The sequence below is a fragment of the Nomascus leucogenys genome, chromosome X (assembly GCF_006542625.1).
Source record: "Nomascus leucogenys isolate Asia chromosome X, Asia_NLE_v1, whole genome shotgun sequence".
In the NCBI taxonomy this organism is placed as follows: Eukaryota; Metazoa; Chordata; class Mammalia; order Primates; family Hylobatidae; genus Nomascus; species Nomascus leucogenys.
Genome location: NC_044406.1, coordinates 99,375,964 through 99,385,012, shown reverse-complemented (window position 1 = coordinate 99,385,012; position 9,049 = coordinate 99,375,964). Strand labels below are relative to the sequence as shown.

Below are 9,049 nucleotides of genomic sequence, written 5' to 3'. Positions count from 1 at the left end.
ATTTTCACATATGAAAAATGTCAATTAACATTTTCTCTCTCAAGTAACCTTGCACAGAAAATCTTGGAGGTTGTGTTCAATCAAGATAAAAGAGTAGCAACAACAGCAAAAGATTATGTGGAAAATAGTACTGACAAGGGTTTTCAGGGCTTTCCCCAAGAAGCAGTAGAGCCTGTATTAGGCTCCCTCCTATCTGTGGGTCAATGAAATAAAATCTGTTTTAAAGAGAAAATTTGGTGGTAAAGATTGTATAGTGTTGCCTTGATTAAAGGGTAAAGCACCAAGAATATTAGGCAGAAAGAAATTTTTCAAGGAAAGCTTTTCCAAAAATGGCAAGAAGACAGGTAAGAAAGTAGTGAAAGAAGGAAGATGTTACAGAATTTTATTTTCACCACCCCCATAGAGAATCCCAGACCCTAAGATAGTCTTGAAAGTTACTTTGGTGGATGGTTGGCAGAGTGACAAGCAGGCAGCACAACGTTCCCTACAAGTCACAGACAAGGGCTGACTTCCAGAAAGATGGAGGTTAGGTAAAGTTGGTGTACCCATTCTGTTACTTCTCTTTCCCTGCCTGCACTCACATGCCGTATGCTAGCATGCTTCCCTTGCCTAGTCAAAAGTAGGCTTACTAAGACTTTAAACAGACCTTTTCCTCATTTAAACTAATATCAAATCTTGTAAACTTGTCATCCACCTTAACCGATATCAAATCTTTGTCTTGCCAGTCTATTTCAGCCAATTTTCAGAGGTCTGCTAAATAAATCCAGATTAAAATGATAATGACAGCAGGCTGATGGGTTGTCCATCTAGAGGTATTTACATTCAACAGACTACCCATGAAGACCAAAGACTGTAGGGATCAACCTTCCGATTTCAAATGAGCTAGTGAGGTGAATAATTTTCATATGTAGGGTCATCAGATCGCACAACATATGCAACCACCTACTTCGCTTCTGAGCAAAACTAGTTGGAAACTTATGTCTGAAACCATGTCAGTGTATTTTCTGGGACCTAATTATTAACATAGTCATGATGAGCCATAAATTATCACCTGAAATCAATCCATCAATCAAAAAAGTAGAAACATTTTTCAGGGTTATCACATGGTTATTCTGGCGTGGGGTAGGGGATGTCTTAAAATAATTTTAAACATGATTCAAGACATGTTACAGGTTAATGAATTTGGCACTAAAAGATGCCTCAAATATAAAATACGGTAGGTAAGTTAAAGCACTGAGAGAAGATAAATTCCCCCTTAAAACTGCTTTATTTAAGGATGTCATATTATAACCTGAGACAATGAAATGTCTAAAGGAAATGTAATGTTATATAATAGAAAACACAAAGTAATCATATGCAGTCATTTATATCAGTAATCCAAATCACATTAAAACATGTGTACCAATGTAATTGGCAACAGAATCGTGCCCAGAATAACACTTGAGTCACATCAGGTCATTCTTAGCAAACATACTGGACAATCTCATAACTTTGAAATCTAAGGAAAGTGATAGGGGACTCAGGGATTTCAGTAAATGCAGCAAGTACATATCTCATGTTTAGAGCTATCAAATTCGCATTGTGAACTTTAGCACAAATCTCACCGCAACTCAGGGGAATGTTCTAATTCTGGTAATAGCTTGACTGAAGTATTCTGAGGACTTCAGCTAAATCATACTTAAGTCACAATGTAAAATCTAAGGTAGGGCATATGAAAGAACATGAAAATAAATACATGTGTATTTATAAGATGAGGATATTATTTAAGTACTCTGTAATGTACAATGAGGCCAGGAGCTCGCTTTGATATGCTGGATACAGTGGCAAGAGCCCAATACTCAATGCCACATTCTCTGAGGGGCAGGAGGCAACGATGCCATAACATTCCACAAATGTCCTTTCACACAGTAAAAATATTTCTGACAGTCACTCTGCCCAAACCTTCCTATTCATAACACTGTCAGCTGGTGTGTCACTCACAGTGACAGGAAAGGAGAGAGGGAAAGATGATTGTAGTGAAGAAGATGGTAGGAGTTAAATCACTGCATGGTGAACAAGAAAGAAGCACCTGAACTGCCCATTGTCACACAGATTGCTGACATATTCCTGGCTTAAAGGGCTGAGAGGGAAAATATTCCACTGGCCTCAGGGAAAGGGGAAGTCCCAATATTCAAATGATTGCAATTCAAAAATGATGGTATGAGATCAAGTTGAATTGGAGTGTCAAAAAAGTGATGGAGCCTGAAGGGATCTTGGCAGGAGGGGCACTTCATCTAGTGATTTAGTGGAAGGACCTGTCAGTCCATTCAGGCTGCTATAACAAAATACCATAGACTGTGAGGCTTACAAAGAACCAACGTCTATTTCTCATAGTTCTGGAGCCTGGGAAGTCTAAGGTTGAGGTGACGTCAGATTCGATGTCTGGTGAGGACCCGTTTCCTCATTCATATATAACTCCTTCTCTGCTGTGTCCTCAAATGGCGGAAGTAGTGAGGGGTCTCTCTGGGGTCTCTTTTATAAGGCCACTGATCTCATTCACAAGGGCTTTGCCCCCATGACCTAACCATCTCCCAAAGGTCCTACCTCTAAGTACCAGCACCTTGGGGGATATGATTTCAACATACAAATTTTTTAGGGGACATAAATATTCAGATAATCAGAGCAGGGCCCATGGAAGCCTAGCTTTAAATTAAATCTTACACGGAAGTTCAGTCTGTTAAACAAATCAAGAAGAACTATTTTGATTGAGGGGGCCATATAGGACTTCCCTTTCATTCCCTCTTAACCGTCTATCATCTCTAAAATGCCTCCAAGGAATTCCAGAGATCTTCACCATGCCCTTGGAAAATAGCATATCTAAGCCCAAAATTACTCTACTGAAGCTCGCATGTGGTGAATTAGTATCAATCCAGAAAATTTTCTCAAGTCTCCTGACTTCCAAGCCTGTGCACAATTCCAAGCAATACATTGTCATTCTATGTCAAGTGGCCCTCCTTACTTTCCTCACATGAGTCCACGATATTGTTATCACTGATGCACTGAGCAGATCCAGCAAGTCAAAAAAGGTTTTACTGAAAATATGATCTTTAGGAATAGAGATTATACACAAAAACAAAACCAACGATGGTCAGTCTTAGTGTAAGACATGTGCTACAGTATGTTTTTATATCCTGGCAAAATTAAATGTCTGACCCAATTCAAGTACTCGAAGAACAAAATATGTATGCACTTTTTTGATTAGCATATAAGTTGGCATTCTGTGGCATTTTCAGAAAGGATGCATGATGTGCAAATTAAAATACTGCTTTTTAGATATGAGTAAAATAGATGTTTGTTAGGAACTTGATTGTCTTTATAGAAAAACTATTACCAAGATATTTGTTGCATATTTGGGTATACCAAGCTGTGAATTATGTGAAAACATATGTGACTAGCTGTAAAGTTTATAGTCATTTTTTACAGTTAGCCCCAGAGTCTTGCATTTAAGTACCTTTGTTTCAAGAAGGGAAAAAGTTGAATAGGCTTTGCCTTAGGGCATCTTAACGACGAAAACAATCTCATTGTTTCATTTCAGACTGTTCATATAAGGTGGCAATAGATCAAATCCATAGAGATCATATTTTTCCCTTGCCATGACCATGAAATAATGGTATCTTAAGACATAGAATCGATTTGACTGATTTTGCTTTTGCCTCTACTCTCATGTGTTCCTTCTGAATGACCCTTGCTTGGCCTATGGTCAGGAGTTTCACAGCCACAGAAATTACTTTTCTCTGGAAGCTGAAATTTCTTTGTTTGGGATTTGTTTTTAAGCAGGCTGAGAGAGGTTTGTGGCCCTTCCGCTCTGGGCTTTTTTTCTCTCATTTTTTAAGGCAGCTTTGATTTTCTGCTTTAGTTCTGCTTGGTTTTGAAGCAAGGTGAGAAAATGACCAAGGAGGGAAGGCATGCACATCAACTGCTGTCTGAAGAGCTCTATGATCTTCATCTACCCAGCTCCACTACCCTATTCTGAATGGCTTCTGCCACTTATACAGACCATGTGGGTTACTGAGGTCTCTTCCCATCTATCCTGACTGATGTCTGGAAAGTCCTTTTGCTCTGAATTCAGTCAAGAGAAGGCTGACTCATTATAAACAAAGTCTTTTTTATAGAGCATAAGTGAAATTTATTTTTTTTTTTATTTCCATAGGTTACTAGGGAACAGGTGGTGTTTGGTTACATGAGTAGGTTCTTTAGTGGTGATTTGTGAGATTTTGGTGCACCCATCACCCGAGCAGTATACACTGCACACTATTTGTAGTCTTTTATCCCTCACCCCCTTCCCATCCTTTCCACCTGAGTCCCCAAAGTCCATTGTGTCATTTTTTTTTTTTTTTTTGAGATGGAGTCTCGCTCTGTCACTCAAGCTGGAGTGCAGTGGCGCAATCTTGGCTCACTACAACCTCTGCCTCCTGGGTTCAAGTGATTCTCCTGCCTCAGCCTCCCGAGTAGCTGGGATTACAGGTGCATGCCACCATGTGCGGCTAATTTTTCTATTTTTAGTAGAGACAAGGTTTCACCATGTTGGTCAGGCTGGTCTCAAACTCCTGACCTCGTGATCCGCCCCCCCTCAGCCTCCCAAAGTGCTGGGATTACAGACGTGAGCCACCATGCCCTGCTTATTGTGTCATTCTTATGGCTTTGAATCCTTATAGCTTAGCTCCCACTTATCAGTGAGAAGGTATGATGTTTTGTTTTCCATTCCTGAGTTACTTCACTTAGAATAATAGTCTCCACTCTCATCCAGGTTGCTGCGAATACCATCAATTCATTCCTTTTTATGGCTGAGTAGTATTCCCTTGTGTATATATATATATATAATATATTACATTATATATATAATATATTACATATTATATATTACATATTATATATTATATATTTTATACATATATATATATTCTACTCGTTGATTGATGGGCATTTGGGTTGGTTCCACATTGTTGCAATTGTGAACTGTGCTGCTATGAACATGTGTGTGCAAGTGTCTTTTTCGTATAATGACTCCTTTTCCTCTGGGTAGATATCCAATAGTGGGACTGCTGGATCAAATGTTAGTTCCACTTTTAGTTCGTCAAGGAATCTCCACACTGTTTTCCATAGTGGCTGTACTAGTTTACATTCCCACCAGCAGTGTAGAAGTGTTCCCTGTTCACCACATCCATGTCAACATCTATTATTTTTTTATTATGGCCATTCTTGCTGGAGTGCAGTGGTATTGCATGGTGGTTTTGAGTTGCATTTCCCTGATCATTGGTGATGTTGAGCATTTTTTCATGTTTGTTGGCCATTGGTATATCTTCTTTTGTGAATTTTCTATTCACGTCCTTAGCCCACTTTTTGATGGGAACGTTTGTTTTTATGTTGCTAATTTGTTTGAGTTCATTGTAGATTCTGGATATTAGTCCTTTGTCAGATGTATAGGTTGTGAAGATTTTCTCCCAGTGTGTCGGTTGTCTGTTTATTCTGCTGACTGTTCCTTTTACCGTGCCAAATCTCTTTAATTTAATTAAGTCAGAGCAATTTACCTTTGTTTTTATTGCATTTGCTTTTAGGTTCTTTGTCATGAAACCTTTGACTAAGCCAATGTCTAGAAGGGTTTTTCCAATGTTATCTTCCATAATTTCTATAGTTTCAGGTCTTAGATTTAAGTCCTTGATCCATCTTGAGTTGATTTTTGTATAAGGTGAAAGATGAGGATCCAGTTTCATTCTCCTACATGTGGCTAGCCAATTATCCCAGCATCATTTGTTGAATAAGGTGTCCTTTCCCCACTTTATATTTTTGTTTCCTTTGTCAAAGATCAATTGGCTGAAAGTATTTGGGTTTACTTCTGGGTTGTCTATTCTGTTCCATTGTCTATGTGCCTATTTGTATACCAGTACCATGCTGTTTTGGTGACCATGGCCTTATACTATATTTTGAAATCAGGTAATGTGATGCCTCCAGATTTGTTCTTTTTGCTTAGTCTTACTTTGGCTTTGCAGGCTCTTTTTTGGTTCCATATGAATTTTAGGATTGTTCTTTCTAGTTCTGTGAAGAATGATGGTGGTATTTTTTATGGGGATTGTGTTGAATTTGTAGATTGCTTTCAGCACTATGGTCATTTTTCACAATATTGATTCCACTCATCCATAACCATGGGATGTGTTTCCATTTGTTTGCGTCATCTATGATTTCTTTCAGCAGTGTTTTATAGATTTCCTTGTAAAGGTCTTTTGCCTCCTAGGTTAAGTATATTCCTAAGTATTTTATTTATTTATTTATTTATTTATTTATTTGTTTGTTTGTTTACGGCTACTGTAAAAGCGGTTGAGTTCTTGATCTGATTCTCAGCTTGGTTGCTGTTGGTGTATAGAAGAGCTACTGATTTGTGTATATTAATTTTGTATCCAGAAACTTTGCTGAATTATTTTATCAGTTCTAGGAGCTTTCCGGAGGAGTCTTTAGGGTTTTCTAGGTAAACAATCATATTATCAGCAAACAGTGACAGTATGACTTCCTCTTTATAATTTGGATACCCTTTATTTCTTTCTCTTGACTGATCGCTCTGGCTAGGAATTCCAGTACTATGTTGAAGAGGAATGGTGAGAGTTGGCATCCTTGTCTTGTTCAAGGTCTCAAAGAGAATGCTTTCAACTTTTCCCCATTCAGTATTATGTTGGCTGTGGGTTTGTCACAGATGGTTTTTATTACATTGAGGTATGTCCCTTGTATGCCAATTTTGCTGAGAGTTTTAATCATAAAGGGATGCTAGATTTTATCAAATGCTTTTTCTGTATATATTGAAATAATCATGTGATTTTTCTTTTTAATTCTGTTTATGTGGTGTATCACATTTATTCACTTGTGTATATTAACCATCTTTGCATCCCTGGTATGAAACTCACTTCAATTTGAGATGACACCACTTTTGGATGACCAGGATCTCTGCTTTCTTTTAGAATTTACTCCCCGTTCCTTTCTGGACACAAGTCCTCCATCTCATCCTCTAACCCTTGGTTGTTCTAGACTTTCACTAGGCAGATGCTCTAATTCTTGAGTCCAAACTCACTCAAACCTTATTCAGTTCTTGGCATCATTGACCCTTTGAAAAGAAGGTGATATGGTTTGGGTCTGTGTTCCCACCAAATCTCACGTTGAATTGTAGTTCCCAATGTTGCAGTTGGGGCCTGGTGAGAGGGGGCTGGATCACGGGGGTGGATTTCTCATGAATGGTTTAGCAGCACCATGTCCCTTGGTATTGTCCTGATGATAGTGAGTTCTCATGAGATCTGGTCCTTTTAGCTAGAACTCAGGATTAAGAAACTCACTCAAAACCGCTCAACTACATGAAAACTGAACAACCTGCTCCTGAATGACTACGGGGTACATAACGAAATGAAGGCAGAAATAAAGATGTTCTTTGAAACCAACGAGAACAACGACACAACATACCAGAATCCCTGGGACACATTCAAAGCAGTGTGTAGAGGGAAATTTATAGCACTAAATGCCCACAAGAGAAAGCAGAAAAGATCTAAAATTGACACCCTAACATCACAATTAAAAGAAGTAGAGAAGCAAGAGCAAACACATTCAAAAGCTAGCAGAAGACAAGAAATAACTAAGATCAGAGCAGAACTGAAGGAGATAGAAACACAAAAAAACCCTTCAAAAACATCAGTGAATCCAGGAGCTGGTTTTTTGAAAAGATCAACAAAATTGATAGACTGCTAGCAAGGCTAATAAAGAAGAAAAGAGAGAAGAATCAAATAGATGCAATAAAAAGTGATAAAGGGGATATCACCACCAATCCCACAGAAATACAAACTACCATCAGAGAATACTATAAACACCCCTATGCAAATAAACTAGAAAACCTAGAATAAATGGATAAATTCCTTGACACATACACCCTCCCAAGACTAAACCAGGAAGAAGTTGAATCTCTGAATAGAACAATAACAGGTTCTGAAATTGAGGCAATAATCAATAGCTTACCAACCAAAAAAAGTCCAGGACCAGACAGATTCACAGTCAAATTCTAACAGAGGTACAAAGAGGAGCTGGTACCATTCCTTCTGAAACTATTTCAATCAAAAGAAAAAGAGGGAATCCTCCCTAACTCATTTAAAGTTTAAAATTACTTTATCAAGGTACAAGAATAATCTCTGGTACTTTTATTGTAAATTTTATTAAAACTATTTCAGAGGAATTAACAAGTTAAAAATGTTTGTCCTCTCATTCATGTTTCAGGAGGTTTTTTGGTAAAGTTTCACCATTTTCTTCCTACAGATCTTGCACATTTCTTGTTGAGGTTATTTCTAAGTATTTTCTACATTCTGCTGTTACAGCAAATAAGCTCTCCACTGTGTTTTCTAACCGGTTACTGAAATGTTTAGGAAAACTAATAAACTTTTAAAATCTCTTTCTAAATGGTTTTCATTTAGACTCCGTGGGTTAGAAAATCATTTCATTTGAAGATATTAATTGTGCCTCCTGATTTCTATTAGTGATGGCTCTTATTTCTGTTTCCTGCTTTATTGCACTGGCTAGGGAATTTTAAAAATTAAATTATAATGGTGATAGCAGATCTTTTTAGCTTGTTCCTGATTTTAATGGGGTTACATCTATAGTGTTTTACCATTGCAAATGATGCTAGCTGATGGATTTCGGATAGACATTTTCTATCCCAACAAGGAAAAAAGAATATATGATATTCCTTATGAATTGACATATCATCCTTGCTCTTCCAATCTTCTCTATATTTTTCCAAATTTAACACACGTGCTGCAGAAGAAAGGACTGCATTACTCTTTAAATAAAATTAACCTGTTGCCGGGTGCAGTGGCTCACGCCTGTAATCCCAACACTTTGGGAGGCCGAGGCGGGTGGATTATTTGAGGTCAGGAGTTCAAAACCAGCCTGGCCAACATGGTGAAACGCCGTCTCTACCAAAAATAATAATAATAATAATAATTTAAAAAGCCGGGCGTAGTAGCCCGGGCCTGTAATCCCAGCTACTTGG

General features: G+C 38.0%; 1 pseudogene; it reads right to left on the bottom strand.

Moving 5' to 3' along the window:
* Positions 1-8,728: 8,728 nt before the first annotated feature.
* On the bottom strand, positions 8,729-8,827 carry LOC115833423 (annotated as a pseudogene).
* Positions 8,828-9,049: the final 222 nt, after the last annotated feature.